This window comes from Pistacia vera, unplaced genomic scaffold (genome assembly GCF_008641045.1).
Source record: "Pistacia vera cultivar Batoury unplaced genomic scaffold, PisVer_v2 Contig25, whole genome shotgun sequence".
Taxonomy (NCBI): domain Eukaryota; kingdom Viridiplantae; phylum Streptophyta; class Magnoliopsida; order Sapindales; family Anacardiaceae; genus Pistacia; species Pistacia vera.
The window spans coordinates 84,294-102,144 of NW_022196057.1; the positions used below are offsets into that span (position 1 = coordinate 84,294).

General features: G+C 41.4%; 1 pseudogene; it reads left to right on the plus strand.

Annotated features, from left to right (window-relative positions):
* The first annotated feature begins 14,659 nt into the window (after positions 1-14,659).
* Positions 14,660-17,319, plus strand: LOC116132204 (annotated as a pseudogene).
* Positions 17,320-17,851: the final 532 nt, after the last annotated feature.

Genomic DNA, 17,851 nt, shown 5'->3' on the forward strand with positions numbered 1-17,851 from the left:
TTACCTCAAATGTCCACCAAATAACCATCAAATCCCCCTACATTTGAGAATTTAGCTAAAACACCCCAACCACAAAAAAGTTTAAATATTAATAAAATACCCCTAGCCACCCAGGACTACCGCCGGCCGCAATCGCCATAATGGTGCACGAGCAGCAGGATTTGGCCTGTCATGTGCTAGTAAGGTCGTAACAGCCAAAGATGTGGACATGAAACGACCACAGATTTGGCCGTTTTACAGTCGCTGTTTCATAGCCGCCGTTTCACGATCACATCTTTGGTCGTGAAACGGCCGTGGATCGTTGATCCATGACCGAAAATGGCTTTGTCGGTGCACAACCGACAATATACGGCCAGTTGTGTTCCATTCTGTCGGCGGCCAATGGTGGTGGTTGGCTGCCGGTAGTGGTTTGGGGGGGTGGGGATGATTTTGCTACAAATTGAGTTTTTATAGCTGAGGTATTTTAGCAAAATTTCAAATGTAAGGGGTTAAAAAAATGATTCAAATAATAATAATAATAAAAATATTATATTAATATTTAAAAAGGAGGGCAATTTAGTAATCTATATAACATACCCACTCATTTATTATCCCAACCAAACATATAAATATATCACCAATTTATTCCAATTAACCAAACACATTTCTCTAAACATTCCTAGTAATTTTCAAAATGATCTATCTTTTCATTAATATAACATCCTCCTATAATAAAATATTATATGAACCAAACACACCCTTGTAGTACCCGAAATTCTCCAAGGGCAAAATAATAAGAATCCCTATTTGATAATGGTTGCCCATAAAGTAAATAATATTAGGGACATCCTTCAATATAGGAAGTAGAATCATAATCGAATAGAGGAATATAATAGGAAAAGGAATATGAGTTAAAATAGGTAGTGAATGTGGATAAGATATGATCCAAATAAGGAAGAGGATACTACATTCTCCTAAAACACTTGAAATCCTTTTTTCATTGGAAATCGTACAACGACAAGGAAATTAATTCTCTTAAACCCTAATCTACTTCACTATATAAAGGGGGCGAAACGACATGGAATGATATTTCAATATTCACTTAGAGAAGACTCGTAGTCAAGCACTCTGAATTGAAGTTGATCACTGTCGTATTTAGCCTTTGCCTCTATTCTAACCTTACAATCTCGCATGAGTCCTTTGCAGTTCTTTTGTAAGAAAAGAGACCGGCGTTGTAGTCAAAGATCATCTCAAGAAGTCAACGAGTTAAGGGCGGAATCGTGAAGTTGTGTTTTGAAGGGCAAGAAAATACTTTCCTAATTTGGTGCGAATTTTGGCATCAATTGTTGGCGCCACCTGTGGAAAAGGTATATAGAAAGCCGCAACAACAAACATGTAGGGTTTTAATTGAATTGATTAGGTAGTAGAGTTTAATTTTTTTTCGATTGACAACCCGAAAACCCATAGATCCTTATACCAATTACATTGTTTACATGTTAAAACAAATAAAAAATAGACCAGATTTGATTTCTTACCAGCGTTTGATGGCTCCTTCTCTGGATTTAGTTGTTTCGCTTTCAATCCAAGAATAGGACTGCACGAACAGTATCCACACGAAGATAGGATTGCTCACAGTTGATTTAATTTGCTAGATTAAATTAATGCTATAAGGATTAAAGGTGTGCATAATTTTTCAAAGAAAATTCTCTCATTTTCTTATGTGAAAAAACATTGGGTGGCTAGGGTTTGAGTTTTTTTTTTTCATTTATTTTATTTTAGTTGCCCCTTTTATAGTACAACCAAAATAAAACCCTATTCCTTATTAGAATCGTTATTTGAATAGCATTAACCTAATTACCAAACATAATTATTAGGACATTTTTATTTATTTTATATATATATATATATATATATATATAAGTAATGACCTCAACAAATTTAATTGCATTGTGAGATTACCAAAATACCATTTCATCTTAAAAGAAGAAATTGTCCCTTTTACATTATAATCCTCAAACTATCTTCTAATTGTGTAACCCGTAGGCTCCATATTATATTGGAAGTGAGTACTACCACGATTAATTACCAATTAATCGTCTCACTATACACAGACCAAGATTGGTCTCTAACAAAGCATCATGACCACCCAATAGACATAGACTTAGCGCTATCTATCAACGGTATGGTTACCATGCAATTCAATCCCTTCATCATCTGTTATCTCGTCAAGGTTGAAGTACATATATGGTGTCAACTTCAAATTACTTCCTTGATATATTGGCGTTTGGTTATCAGACTAAAAACAAAATAAAATGGATATGAGCAATAACTCATTTCCACTGTGGCCACAAATTTATAATTGTTTCCATAAATTAAAAAGCTGTACTAGATAACTTCTCCTATACCCAGGAGTGATGAATCTTTTGTCAATCCACAATAACCATAGTGTACTTCAAAGTAGTCAATCACTCCTGTACTAATAACCCTAAAAAGGACTATGTTAGACTAACATCAAACTATACCAATATTTACACACGACGCTCTGGTGATCTTAAGTTTAAAGATCACATGCACCACCATCTATTAGAGGATATATTCCATTGACACTGGGATTACTATCTATATGGAATCCTTTGGTGGCTTAGTCTAGTGAACTTGCCGACTACAAGCACCCATGTGTTGCACCAAGTTGTCACCAAACAACTTTGACATGTGAGATCTATCACTACCTTTTAATTGGGTTATTCAACATTGTGATAACCTTACCGTATTATCAGCGCCCTAAATTAGAATAATACTGATGTTATGCACAATTCTAGAATGGCCATTCTGAATGGTCATAGGGTCTTCACAATCGAGATTTATAACATTCGATACCCTTGTCATAGTTTTACCAATCTAAGGGCATATATCATAAAATATAATAAATAGTAAATGGTTTGATATAGAAAAATTTGCCTTTATTAATTATTAGCATGAATTTTACTGAGAGTCAACACTATAAACAGATTAGCTCTAGGGCACTTATATTAACAAAACATGGTAACGGCGTGATAGACAACAAACCGGGAACAAGGACGCCTTCAACACCACAAAGACCTCTGCCAACACTGGCTAAGTTTCCCTAAGCACCAATCAACTGGACATGGTGATTGCACTAATCAAATGAATATGGTGATTGCACCAATCATAGGCCTTCCGCCATGCAACACTCCAAGAACAATTGATGTCGACAAATCTAAGCGACGGTTAAAGTTTCCATGAGAATTACTTAACGACTTACATAATAGACTCTGTGGTGAGCTCCTTAACTTGTTGACAACATGAGTCGTCGCTACAAGGGCACTGTCAAAGAATCTCAACAACGGCATGGTAAATTAAATCAACCTTTACTAATCCGAATAACTAGTTGTAAGTTGCTTGCTTGCATGCAATGTGAATGAGCACTCAAGATAACTAAATCAAGCTTATGAGTTTAGTCTTGATTCAGTATGTTTCTCACTGCTTCATGCTTTTATTAAATTAAATCTAGAGAGCATATTCCATGTTGTTTAATAGATAGGGAATTGGGTTAAAAACTTGTTTAATCCAACGACATATAAGGAGAAATGAATTTATCGAGCTTGTGATACCTTTTGAGCTAATATAATCAAGAGGGTTGTAAGTTAGGAAATGTTTTTATTAATGTGCCATTCATGTCTAGTGGTGATAAATGATCCTTCGATCCAATTTATTTCATATTCTTAAACTCTTAGTTGTTAATTGCTTGTTTTTAATTCTTTGCATTAATCATCAAAACTCCTTGTTTAGTAAGTAATTAGTTAATTGGAAAAATATTTTGCGGGAAAAGAGCCTTACTTGCTATGTGATACAACACGATATTGTTATAGATTTTAAGTAAGGTTAAATTAGTTTTTGCATTTGCATGCAATCAATTACACCCTAGAAGTGGCATATGATATTTGTGCTCAAAAAGTGGCACATGCTTAAGTGGCATATATTGTTGCCTAAGTGGCATATCCAGATTTTGCCTTTATAGCATGTCCAAATTTTGCCTGTGTGGCCTATCGAGATATATGAATGTTGTTGTTATGTTTTGTGCTAACCGTCATATGAAGGTTTTGAAGAATTCATATTGCCTGAAGCAAATGCAGCAAGTCCAAGATTAGTTGGCTCTGCCTATACTCTCCTAATCCCCACAAAGCCAACTGGCAAACAAGAGATGTTTTTGAAGGCTCTAAAGTTTCATGGTGATCTACAAGCAAGCTCCGATTGCTACATTTTTTCAGTAGCTATGAGATTCTTATACTCCATGAAGTTATTTGAGAATTTATATGCAACGACATAAAACTGCTCAAATTTAATCTATGAATTTCTGCCATGATGAGGGGGATCGTTCATCAGGGAGCATATCTTTTAATAAAGACTATTATGGGACAAATGTGCACTGTACCTTTTTTCTCTGACTAGTTTTTTTACCATTGGGTTTTATTGGCAATGTTATGTTTGAAAATATAGGGCTGACGCAAGGCTCAGTCAGCATAAAAAAGTCAGAGCTTAGGTAAGCCCGCAGCCAGTTAGAGGCAACCACGTCGCGTGGTGACAGAAGCAGCACACTCATGTCAGTAAAATGGGTGTGCGCCAGACCTGCCAAAAGCTGTAGTGACTCCACGTGTCCAATCCCTGTACTAAATCGCGTAAATCACTCTAGAAGGTGGGCAATGTGACATAAAAAAGGATTTGCACGAATAACCCCACCAACTCGTAGATTTAGTAATGATAACCTTAATCTATCCCACTATAAATTGAGAACTCTTCTCTCATTTAGGGGATTGGCTATTCTCTCTCTAAAATATACAGCATTCACTCTCTTGTACAATCATTTGTAAGTCAGTCCGCTAACGTGACCTAACCTCTATCATTAATACAAAAATCAGTGGACGTAGGATTCGCTTCCTTAGCATCCGAACCACTTTAAACGCTGTTTTCCACTGCATTTATTCTCATTTTCACATTCACGTGTGTCTTCTAGGCTACTCAGCATTTCACACGTGCGTTTGGTTGGTGTCAAAATCACGCATCAACAGTTTGACGCTAGAAGGAGGGCCTGATTTAGTATTCATCCTTCATCAGGAGAATCTCTAACTTACTGGTCCTACAATAGCAAATGGCCCGCCAACTTGAACCTGAGCGAACCAACTAGGGCGTTGGGGAGATCCCCCAAGTCCAGGACATCTCTTCCGAGGTACCTTTGGTTTCGCAAAATATCACAGGGGATATCCCGTCAAGTTCACAACTTGACCCTGCCGTCAGAAGCTACCTGGAGAGGTTCGACAATACCCTTCAGACGGTCAACCGAAGGTTGGACCGTTTGGACCAGGGCATGCCACCTGAATCAGCTAGGGCGGTATAACCACCAAAAATGCCTGCAGGTCGTATGAAAGTGCAGCAAAGGGTGATAGCTCGTGCCGCGAGCACTGCAGCGCGTCGAAAAAAGGGCAAGCAAGTGGCAAAAAATGGGCCTAAGGGCTCCAAAGGGCCGGCAAACACTGACCACATCCCGAGTAGAATACCTATGGCGTTAAGACTCGATGAAAAGTTATAGGTCAAGCCATCCCATGCCACGTCGCATGCACACCCCCATAAAAGTGCTAGGCAGGGCGATTCTTATCACCGCCAGAAAAACGATCCTGATCGTCATCATGTGGGAGGTTCTCACACTCCGCGGGGTGGTTTGTACCACCGTGGAGGCCGTGACAATTCCCCGCACCATCCATCGCCATCACACGGCTCTAGCCAGCGTGTGTCGAGAGCGGTCGAAACTGCTGGCCGAGGCAAAGCGAAATCCGACCTCCAGACTTTTCTCAAACGCAATCACAACCGCGGGGGTCAGACTCGCATGGGAGAAAGCAATCCCCAAATAGCTCCGCTGCCTCAGATTGAGGAGTTACAACGAGCTCTGGACTAGCTAAGAGCTCAGCAAAACAAGCAGGGGCAGGTCGCGTCCACGTCCTCTTTTTCTCCGAGAGTGTTAACCGCCCCACTCCGATCAAGATTTAGAATGCTCGACATGCGGGCGTTCGATGAAAATTCTGATCTGCAGGATCATTTATATGAATTCAACAACCTGATGGAGCTTCACCAGGTCTCAGATCTAGCAAAGTGTCGTTGTTTGGCAGTAACTCTGACCTCTCATGCCAAACGATGGTTCAGGTCGCTCCTAACAGGATTGATCAGCTTGTGGCCTCAGATGAGCGTGACATTCCTAAGGCATTTACAAGTAAATCGAAAGTTCTTGATGCCTTTAAGCTACCTCAGCAACATAAGGAAAGAGAGGGATGAATCCCTCCAATTATACATCGATCGATTCCACAGAGAGCTTAACAAGGTAGCTCACACTCCCGAGAAGTCTGTTCGAACTCTCATCATAGCGGGAGTTCGCCCACAGACTGACCTGTGGAAAGAGTTACAGGCTGAGGATGATGTTTCCCTCATCCGTTTCTATAACCTTGTGGAGAAGTACCTCCGTATTGAAATTCCGTGGCAGCGCTTAGGGTAGTGCGTCTGGTCGAGAGGACAGGAGAGTTGATCGCAGATGGGCTATTGACGATCAACGAAAAGGAAAGAAACTGCACTATGAGCCCAAAAAGTCTTATGCTCTTGTTCCTCGTCGCGATCGCGACAGAAATCAATATACGTATTTGAATGCATCTGTATCGGCTATTTTTGACAAATCAGAAGAAGCCAGCCTGCTCGGAGAGCCTGAGCCCATGAAAAATCCCCTGTCAGCTAGAAATAGTAAAAAGTACTGTCGCTTTTATCGGGATAATAGGCACCATACCGATGAGTGCCGAGCTCTCAAACAGACAATCGAAGACCTCATTAAGCAGGGGCATTTAAAGGAGTATATTGATGATTCCACTCCCGTACAGGAGAAAAATCAAGGGTAACTAGGAAAAAAGCATCGTGACTGCAAAGGCATAGGCAGTATCAACCTTATCTTTGGAGGGCCGCACCTCGCGGGGAACTCGCGAGGTGTCTAGGAAAGATATGCTCGCGCGACCTATCATGACCTTATCAGTGATGATCACAATGCAAAGACCACAAAAGGTTCGCAAGGAGGAGGCAATTACTTTCTCCCAAAAAGATGCAGCTCATTTGCATCATCCCTACGATGACGCTCTTGTAATCACGCCCCTCATAGGGCACCATAACGTCCACAATATGTTGGTGGATAATGGAAGTGCTGTGAACATCCTGTTCCAAACAGCTTTCGAAAGAATGAACTTGGATGAGGCCGACCTAAAGCCCGCCTCGATCCCTCTGTATGGATTTATCGGGGACCACCTGATCCCCAAAGGAACGATCTTGCTTCCAGTCACACTGGGTGACTATGACGAAGTGACCAAGGTAACTGAATTCCTGGTAGTGGATTGCCCATCCGCTTTTAATGGTATCCTGGGGCGACCTTTGTTGAGAAACTTCAGAGCAGTCACTTCAATATACCATCTGAAGATGAAGTTCCCCACTCCGATGGGGATAGGGGAAGTTAGCGGATCTCAGCGCGTAGCTCACGACTGTTAAATAAAAGCAGTACAAATGGCGTGCAAAGGGAAAGGCATTTCGCGCAACATTCCCCGATAGGCTATGGCGATCAGTCAGATCGAGCCACAGCCTGGCCTAGCCGAGGACAATATGGATCCTCTTATTCAGGAATACCTATCCAGTGGGCCGGTTGAGGATGTGTCGGAGGTATTGGTCGACCAGCGTGAGCCGAGCAGGGTGTTAAGGATTTGGAGCAATCTCAATCCTTAACTCGCCACTGAACTGACCAACTTCCTAAGAGAGAATATCGATGTGTTCGCATGGTCGCACGCAGACATGGTCGGGATCAGCCCAGATATTATTTTCCATGCATTAAACATCGATAGTGAAGCCAAGCCGGTTCGCCAAAAAAAAAAGAGCGATGGATCCGGAGAGATATGCCGCCTTAAAGCTAGAGGTGGATAACCTCATTCAGAACGGATCCATCCGAGAAATGCTCTATCCGACCTGGGTTGCCAACCCAGTTCTAGTAAAGAAGCCTAATGGCAAATGACGAACTTGCGTCGACTTCATCGATCTCAACAAAACATGCCCGAAAGATAGCTTTTCCCTGCCTAGAATCGACCAGCTCGTGGATGCCACCTCGGGGCACGAGCTGCTAAGTTTCATGGACGTGTACTCGGGGTATAATCAAATTCTGATGTACGCACTAGACGAAAAGCATACATCCTTTGTTACAGATCAGGGACTATACTGCTACAGAGTTATGCCCTTCGGCCTCAAGAACGCTGGCGCGACCTACCAGCGATTGGTTAACCGGATGTTCTCTGAACAGATCAGAAAGTCAATGGAAGTCTATGTAGATGACATGCTGGTCAAATCCCAGGTCACTTCGGACCACATAGCACATCTCGCTAAGATGTTTGATATCCTCCGACTATACAGAATGAAGCTAAACCCCCTCTAGTGCTTGTTCGGAGTATCTTCGGGAAAATTCCTAGGATACATGGTTAACCAACGGGGAGTAGAGATCAACCCCGAGAAAATCCAAGCTCTCCTCAACATGAAAAGCCCGACCAGCAAAAAACAGATCATAAGCCTTAATAGGCGAATAGCGGCACTAAGTCGCTTCATATCGAGGTTAACAGATCGCTGCTTGCCGTTCTTCAATGTTCTAAAGGCCAATAAAAAGTTCGAATGGATTCTCGAGTGCGAATAGGCATTCCAAAGTATTAAAGAACACCTCGGAAAGTCGGCTCTCCTGTCCAAGCCTCTCCCGCAAGAGATCCTCTTCCTATATCTATCCGTCTCTCAGTTTGCGGTCAGTGCAAACTTAGTTCGGGAAGAGAACAAGGTCCAATGGCTTGTGTATTCCGCGAGCAAGCGTCTGTTAGATGCCGAGATGTGCTATCCAGAAATGGAACGATTAGCCTATACCCTGCTGATCGTTTCCAGAAAGTTGCGACCTTATTTCCATGCCCATACGATCCATGTAATGACTAGCTAACCGCTCAGACAGGTCCTCTAGAAGCCAGAGGCATCTGGTAAATTACTTAAATGGGCCATGGAATTAAATCAGTTCGATCTGAAGTATAGATCGAAATTAGCTATCAAAGGGCAGGCTATTGCCGACTTCATATCAGAATTCTCATATCTTCCGACGAGTGAGTCGGAACAACAGCCCAGCGAAGTCATTCAGGAAACTGCTCAAAATCTGTCGACCTGGAGCCTCTATGTTGATAGATCGTCGAACAGAAAGAGGGCTGGTGCAGGTTTTCTCCTTTTAAGTCCTGAAGGGGCTCGCATTCATGGCATTCTTCGGTTCGGTTTTAAGGTAACCAATAATGAGGCCGAGTACGAAGCTCTTCTCGCTGGATTGCAGTTGGCCAGAGAAATGGGCATAACCGCGATCAGTATCTACAGCGACTCCATGCTGGTCGTTAACCAGATTTTGGGGGAGTACCAAGCCAAGGAAGAAAATATGGTCAGCTATCTAAAGAAGGCTAAGGCAGGGCTCGAGCCGTTCAAGCACTCCACGATCACTCAGATTCCCAGAGATAGTAACTCAGTGGTAGATGCCTTGGCAAGAATAGCCTCGTCATTGGACTCAGATGCACGACCACCTCTACATCCCCAGGCTGGTCGCCAACTTCCTTTTCGAGTACGACCACCTTTGGAACATACTTCGGATGTTCTCCCAGATTAGGTCCCTGAACCATTTCCTTAGCCTCGGCCTGTGCCAGAATATCCAGTTCATCCTGGTACTCGCCAGGGAGATCGGACAGATCCATCTCGGGGTTCTTCACCTGAAGAGCAAAGATGGACCTGATCGTCCAGTCCGCAGCTTTGTTCTCCATCTCCACTTCCTGCTGTTGCATTTCCACAGTCAGTGAGGCAATCCAGCCTTGTGCGAAGTGGAGCGTAGCCTCGAGCTCTGTTCGCTGCTTTTTAGTAGCCTCCCACAGATCGCCCCTTTCCTGCTCAGCTCGCATGGCTCGCTCGGAGGTATTCTACAGTGCTTGATCTTTCTCAACAGCTTCCCTAGAAAGTCTGGCCATGGTCTGCTGGAGCTCCTTCACCTCCTTGCCGTGTTAGTTCAGCTCGGTCTTTTGAAAGTCCATTGTGCAGCGAACATCATCCCTTTTAGACATGAACCGGTCTGCCTGAGCGATAGACAAGTCTCTGTCTGCTTGTGCAGCCGCCAGCTTTTGCATAAGCCGCGTATTCTCCTCTCGCAGCTCAACCAATTTCTCGGCAGACCCCAGCTGGGCCTTCTGCTGAGACATGTGCAGGGAAAGCAAAGCCTGCATGATAAGGGTAAAAGAGTTAGTCTACTTCCCTAGGAAAAAATAAAAATAAAAAATGAAGAAGCGAACAAAGGTCCTCGTTCGGGACAACTCGTTTACCTGGCTAAAAAGTTGGAATGATGTGGACAGTAGTTCGGTAGGACTTGAGGCCAGGAACTGCTCGAACTACTCCGCGAGTCCGCATTCCAACAATGTTAGGACCACGGGCTGCAAGTGGTCCGGGAGCTGGGCTATCGAGTCTAGCATAGGCGTTCCGACGCCTTCGGTAGGTAGAGCTTGTCCCGCGGGCTCTTTGCCTGGCTTCCTCCCAGGAACCGCGACCGCAGGTCACGACGGCTGACTGGTGGAAATGTCAGTCGCGCCTCTAAGCGGCCCTCCCAAGCTGAACGCTCGGTAAGGCTGCGACCTCTCGGGTTGAATGCCTAAGCCTTCCTCTTTGGACTCCGTTTCCTCGGTCCGAATTTTTCGCCTCTTCTTAGGCCTCGAAGCCGTAGTCTTCTGCTTCTAGCGAGCAGCCGAGGATGGAGGAGCCCCCACAGGTGGAATTGGAGCACCCGCCTGTGCCCCTCCAGCGGGGGGACTGTTGGGAGCAGCTCCAGATGGCCCGACGGTATGCCTCTGGGGGAAAGAGAATTGTCTTGATCGTGGCGACTTGGACACCCGAGGAGGCATGGTCTCTGCATGCGAACACCGTTAGTAAAACAGTTCGCTGCAGGAAAAAATTATAAAGGAGAGTCTAGGAGCTTACTCGGTGGGGGCTCTAAGGCTGCATACTTGTTGAAGAAGCCATACCTCTGTAAATTCTCGGTTGTCAAAAGCAACCTCGCATTTCGACTTTCCTTAGGCAGAAAACCGAGGAAACAATTCTGTCTGGGTCCGCGAGCAAGTTCAAACTGGTCGTTCTATTAACTATCAAGGAAAATAAACAGCTCGTCAGCAAAAAACGAAAATCGAGTGAGTTCAGAAGGAAAGAGAACCTACTCGGATCCCGAAAGCGACTGATGTCATCATAATTAAAAAAGAAAAATTTTGTGTCGTATGGTCCCGCATTGCTCAGATAGCTATGTATCCCCGCTTGTATTGAATTTCGCTCGGACAAGTATCAAGAATCCTTGTCCTTGCTCTTCTTTAAGACGTACAAGCAACCAAGCTCAATCACGGTCAGCTCGCCCAATCAGTTCTCCCGACACACAATGTACATGGCAATGACGATCATGTACGCGTTCAAGGTGAGCTGTATTGGTGCAATCCCGAAGTGATCGAGGACCGACCTGGTGAAAGGGTGGAAAGGGATCAACCCCCCACCCTTGAAGATATTTTCCGAGATCATGGCCATCCCACGTGACAGATCTCGGGCAGTATGCACCCTGTCGCAAACAACGTCTACACTGACAGCGAACTGGTTCACCACCCTTTGCAGCTCATTGGCAGTAAGCGACGAGTAAATCTCTCGAGGGGGTCCCGCAGGGGCATCCTCTATGGGCGAGCTATCTCCTTCATCGGCTCTGTTCATTAGGGGGTCCATTTTGCAATCTGCAAAAGCGACAAAAGGGTACCATTCAGTTTTCGTACATTTTCGTACGATGACGTGGAGGAAAGTTTTTCCTCCCTAAACCTAGAAAAACCCTAATAAAATACTTAAAAGAGCCACCACCAATGGCTGCAACCCAACGGAGAGTATTTCGTCCCCGATGGGCTACCGACGGACAATTATCGCATGGTAACTGTCAAAAGCAAAAGACATTGAAGGTAAAAGAAGAGAACCATCTTTACCTCTAGAAATGAGAAACATTGACTCTTCTGTTCCAAATATCGAGCGAACGCCATTCTGAAAGGCAAAGAACGAAAACTGGCAAAGGTTTCTTGCTCTCTGAGAATGAAAATACTATGGCTTTGCCTGAAGAGAGCTTGGGGTTTTTATAGTGAAGGAAATGGCGCTTTGGTTTCCCAAAATTAAACAACGTTTGGGCGGTAAATGCATCTGACCTTTAATTGCGACCACGTGTCACAAATCAACGAGGAAGAGTGACCGTCATGCCTCAGGAAACCAGATCTTCACCCCCTTCTGTTGAAATGCTCAAGCGACGGCACATTTTCCCTCCACATTTAATGTGCCTACAGCTACATTTAATGCTCTGGTAAGGAATGTCGTTTCAGTATAACTTGCATTTAATGTGTATAGCTGGCACTTATTGCACTTAAGACACGTATGTCAGAGCAAAGAGCATTTCATTTAATGCTCGCTGCAAAAGGTGCAGCGGATAATATCTGAAGAGATCGTTAGCAGAAACACTCTTTGTCAACAGTTGCGAAGCAACGCGACTCCAAACTTTTCGTTAGTCGCGAGGCGACGTGACTCTTTGGGCTTCTTATCAGTCGTGAAGCGACGTGGTTGTTCGACCTCACCTCACGTCAATCGCGAAACGATGTGACCGACTACAAAACAAGATAGCCATATCTTAAAAAGTTTCCAAGTGAGAACAAGTCGGGAATCCCTCAGGTTGGGATCATCACCAGCATTGGGTGACCGCAACCAGGTCGCTGGCACTGAGGTCGCGCGTCATCCTAGGTCGCTGGCACTGAGGCCGCGCATCATCCTAGGTCGCTTATGGAAAGATGTCCTCCCGATCTCTTTTACAATCAAGTCGGATCGACCAACATCTCTTCAAACACATTAGATCGAGGCATTTATAGTTTCCAAGGTTCGATTCTCGAACCTTAAAAACTAGGGGACTTTTGTTATGCCTGAAAATATAGGGCTGATGCAGGGCTCAGTCCGCATAAAAAGTCAGAGCTTAGGTAGGCCCGTAGCCAGTTAGAGGTAGCCACGTCGCGTGATGACAGACGCAGCACACTCATGTCAGTAAAATGGGTGCGCACCAGACCTGCCAGAAGCTGTAGTGACTCCACGTGTCCAATCCCTACACTAAATCGCGTAAATCACTCTAGAAGGTGGGCAATGTGACATAAAAGAAGGATTTGCACGGATAATCCCACCAACTCGCAATCCATCCCACTATAAATTGAGAGCTCTTTTCTCATTTAGGGGATTGGCTATTCTCTCTCTAAAATATACAACATTCACTCTCTTGTACAATCATTTGTAAGTCAGTCCGCTAACGCGACCTGACCTCTATCATTAATACAAAAATCAGTGGACGTAGGATTCGCTTCCTTAGCATCCGAACCACTTTAAACGTTGTTTTCCATTGCATTTATTCTCATTTTCATATTCACGTGTGTCTTCTGGACCTGCTCAGCATATCACACGTGCGTTTGGTTGTTGTCAAAATCACGCATCAACAGACAACAAGACAGTTTAAACACATTCAACACCATTTACAATTTATCAAATAATTGTGTTGTTTTATTAAGGCTTTTATACCATAGGATTTTTCTTTAGTAAAATCAAATGCAATTATCTATAAGTGGTGGATATCCAATAGAGAGTGTTGTGGATCTCCACCACCCTGCGAGCTGAATTTGATTTGGTAAGGTGGGCGGTCCACCAGTATATAAACCCACGCCCTTCATTTACAATATATATGCTTGGACCCAATTGAGATAATAACATGAGAAGAAAAATAGCACATCAACCCCTTAATTCTTCCTTTGTTTCTTAGTCCATTTACGTTATAAGTTGACATTTATTTTACAGCAGTACTATCTATTAATGTTAGATAAGTTTTTGTTCATTGTTCCAAATTTATCATTGACTTATAATTTTAATGAGTAAAATTAAAATACCAGAATAAAAAAAAATTTAAAGAATAAAAATGTAAACGATATAAATATAATATTATTAGATCATTTCTTTTTTTAATAGATCAAACTATCAAAGTTCTTTTTACAAATAGAAGATTCTTTAATTGCGGTTAATTGTTAATTCTTCTTTTATTCAATTAATTATCAATTGAACCGGTAAAGAGTTTATTCTTGTATAAAATTTTACATTTTTAATTAACCGTTGAATTCTTTTATATAAATCCTATTACTAATATATTACGCTTAGCGTAACGTAATGCAACGTGAATAGATAATGCGTCAAACATAAAATATATACAAGCTTAAACGATTTTGATGATTATTTATAAAATAGTACTTTTTTTAATCAAAGAAAGACATTTTAAATCTGACAACGCTAAAAACAAAGCCGTCTAATTTTATTTTCCATAATATAACTGCATCTGCATCCCGTGTATTTATCATTTGGATTGTTCCATATTCTTTCAAAGCACAAGATGCCATTTACTACGCAACTCAGTTTTGCCGCCCATGCATTCTAACTATTTATAAGCGATTGTTAACACAAGCAGTCAGGCAACAAAATGAGGAATTTATCAGTGTTTAGTTTCAGCCTTTTGATGTTACTTCACTTTGGTGAAGCTAATAACCAGGCTGATAACCTTTACAGCTTGATTAAGTCGAAAAGGTCACTAAATAATCGTCCTCTTCCACAAATCTGGCCACAACTGCAAGCCACAAAAGACTATTCTCCATCGTTCATTGTGGCTCAGGATGGTTTCATGCAAGCTGACAAGATTGGTGCATTGCCTGGCCAACCAGATGGTGTGGATTTTGATCAGTATGGAGGGTATGTTACTGTTGATCCGCAGGCTGGAAGAGCACTCTTCTACTATTTCGTGGAGTCCCCACAAAATTCTTCCACCAATCCTTTGGTATTGTGGCTCAATGGAGGTATTTTATACTATATTAAGCTGCAGTGAGCCTGTGCTGTCATTTTACAACCAATTAATGTATGTTATTTACACTGTTAATCATTGTCATAAATACAATAGAAATAAAAAATAATTGAATTAACCAAAGACCAAAGAGAACATTTAAAATGAAAACAGGTGTGATTTTTAAAATACAGGGCCAGGGTGTTCCTCTTTTGGATACGGAGCCATGAGCGAATTAGGACCCTTCAGAGTTAATACGGATGGTAAAACACTCTTCAGGAACAACTACGCATGGAATAATGGTGAGAAAATTAAAGCTTCACTTTTTATATATATACACATATTCCAAATTCCTTAACTGGTTCTTTACATTATGTTCATTTTGATTCTCATAGAGGAGTTTGCACTTGAAAGTAATTAATTAATTCTCACTGTTATCTTTTTCGTACAAATTAGTATAAGATTGTGTTTAGGGACTGGACAAACTCGAAGATTGGAATATTTATATGTGACTTTTGTCAGCCCCTTGTTTGGTTCATTATAGGAGAATCAAGAATGGAACTGGACTAGATACCCATTCTTTATGTAGTCCCAAAAGATTGACACAATAAGAACCACGGGACTAACATTTAATAAATAACAATTTAAAATTAATTCTATTTAAAAAGTATACATTATTATTTATTGTCCAACACAATCCAATCCTATGTAATTCTGTTAACTTCATACCAGGTTCCAAAAACTTACCTTAAGAAGCTAATTTATTTATGCAATATTGAATGCAGTGGCAAATGTGATTTTCCTGGAATCTCCAGCTGGTGTAGGGTTTTCATATTCTAATACATCATCGGATTATGGGCGAACTGGTGACAAAAGTACTGCAAATGATGCTTACAGTTTTCTGGTCAACTGGCTTGAAAGGTTCCCACAATATAAAAACAGGGACTTTTACATAACTGGAGAGAGCTACGCCGGTCACTATGTGCCTCAGCTCGCGTACACCATTCTCCTTAACAATGAAAACTCTAACCAAACTATCATTAAACTCAAAGGCATTGCAGTACGTAAGAAATTAGTTATCTTTACAATTATAATTAATCCAAATATATATTATTATTATTTGATATTGGACGTTATTTCAGATAGGTAATGCATGGATTGATGATGCTACAAATACAAAGGGGCTAATTGATTTTTTATGGACTCATGCTTTAAACTCAGACGAAACCAACAAGGACTTCCATATGTATTGTGACTTTGAGAATGACACCTCTTCTTCACAATGTGATACCTTAATTTACAAGGCCTTATTTGAGATGGGGGATATTGATTTTTATCATATTTATGCTCCAATATGCATTAACCCCACGCTCAAAAATGGTCCCATTGGTTCGGTAAGTTATTCTACTGCATTTAATTTATTAAAAAAATATTTAATTTATAATATTTTAAGAAGAAAAATGTTTTATTCAGGTCCATGAATTTGACCCCTGCACTGACTACTACGTGGAGTCTTACCTAAGTATCGAAGAGGTACAAACAGCCTTGCATGCAAAACCCACAAAATGGAGCGCATGCACCAGGTACTGAACATTCTATATGAAATTTAAGCATTAACAGAAAATTCATATCTCTTTTTTGGCAAAAAAGAAAACCAAAGAAAAAGTTGAGTTTAGATCATTAAACCTTTATATTAAATATAAAAATTGTATGAGACGTTTTTCTTTTCAATTTATAATATTATTTTCAGAAATGCATGTGATAGCAAAAATGGATGTGTTTGTGATTGTGGTTGCAGAATTTAACTGACAGTAGCCCAACTACCATCCTACCTATCATCAAGATCTCATGGAAAGTGGTACGAGAGTTTGGATTTAGAGGAATTTTAATTCTTTCTAAACAAATACACTCATCAAGAAAATAATTGACAATTAATTAATTTAATATTATCTTAATTTGCATTGCAGTGGCGATGTGATGGACGAGTACCAATACTCATCTAGATACTCAATAATAGCCTCACCTTCCCATCCAGACTGTTTGGCATCCTTGGTACATCAATGATGAGGTATTCTTCATTACCACTCAATTCCTTAGTTTTTCAATTATGGATGAATTAATTAATTAAAATTCTCAATTATATATACTTGAATAATTTGCAGGTTGGGAGATACGTAGTAGAATATGAAGGATGACCCTAGCTACAGTGGAGGACAGGACATCTGGCTCCAAGCTATCAACCGGAGCGAGCTCTCCTTATGATCTCATCATTCCTTCAAGGAATTCTCCCTCCCTCTTCACCATAATTATTTACCTACTTTATAATCAGCAATAAGAGTTCTCTTTGCTGAGCTTGCAATAAAGAAAAATTTATGTTCGTAAAATGAAATAAATAGATTACAAAATACTATATTTAATTTCTATGGTGGACAATGTACAAGATTGTGCTTGCGTGAATTTCTTCTCTCACTTGCACGTATGGGACATGCTGGGATGTTTCTCTCTTCTCATCTCCCTTTTTTTTGCTTCAATGATACTTAGGGCAGGCAACAAAGCCTCCATGGCCCATGCATTCGCAACGAAATAATTTGGATCCCCCGCCCAACATTTTTTTTTTTTAAATTACTAAAGCTTCAATGGTATTCTAGAGTTGAAATTAGCTAATTAGAAGTAGCTGGATTAAAAGAAAGCAGTGTGTACGTTTGGTTCAGGGTCATAAAAGATAACATCGGTAATCTATTTTTTAATCTGTCAATTACCACGTTTGGGTGTCAAATAATGAAAGATTCTGGTAATTGACCAATACCAATAGTGATAATCTGTAGGCCATACAAGGGG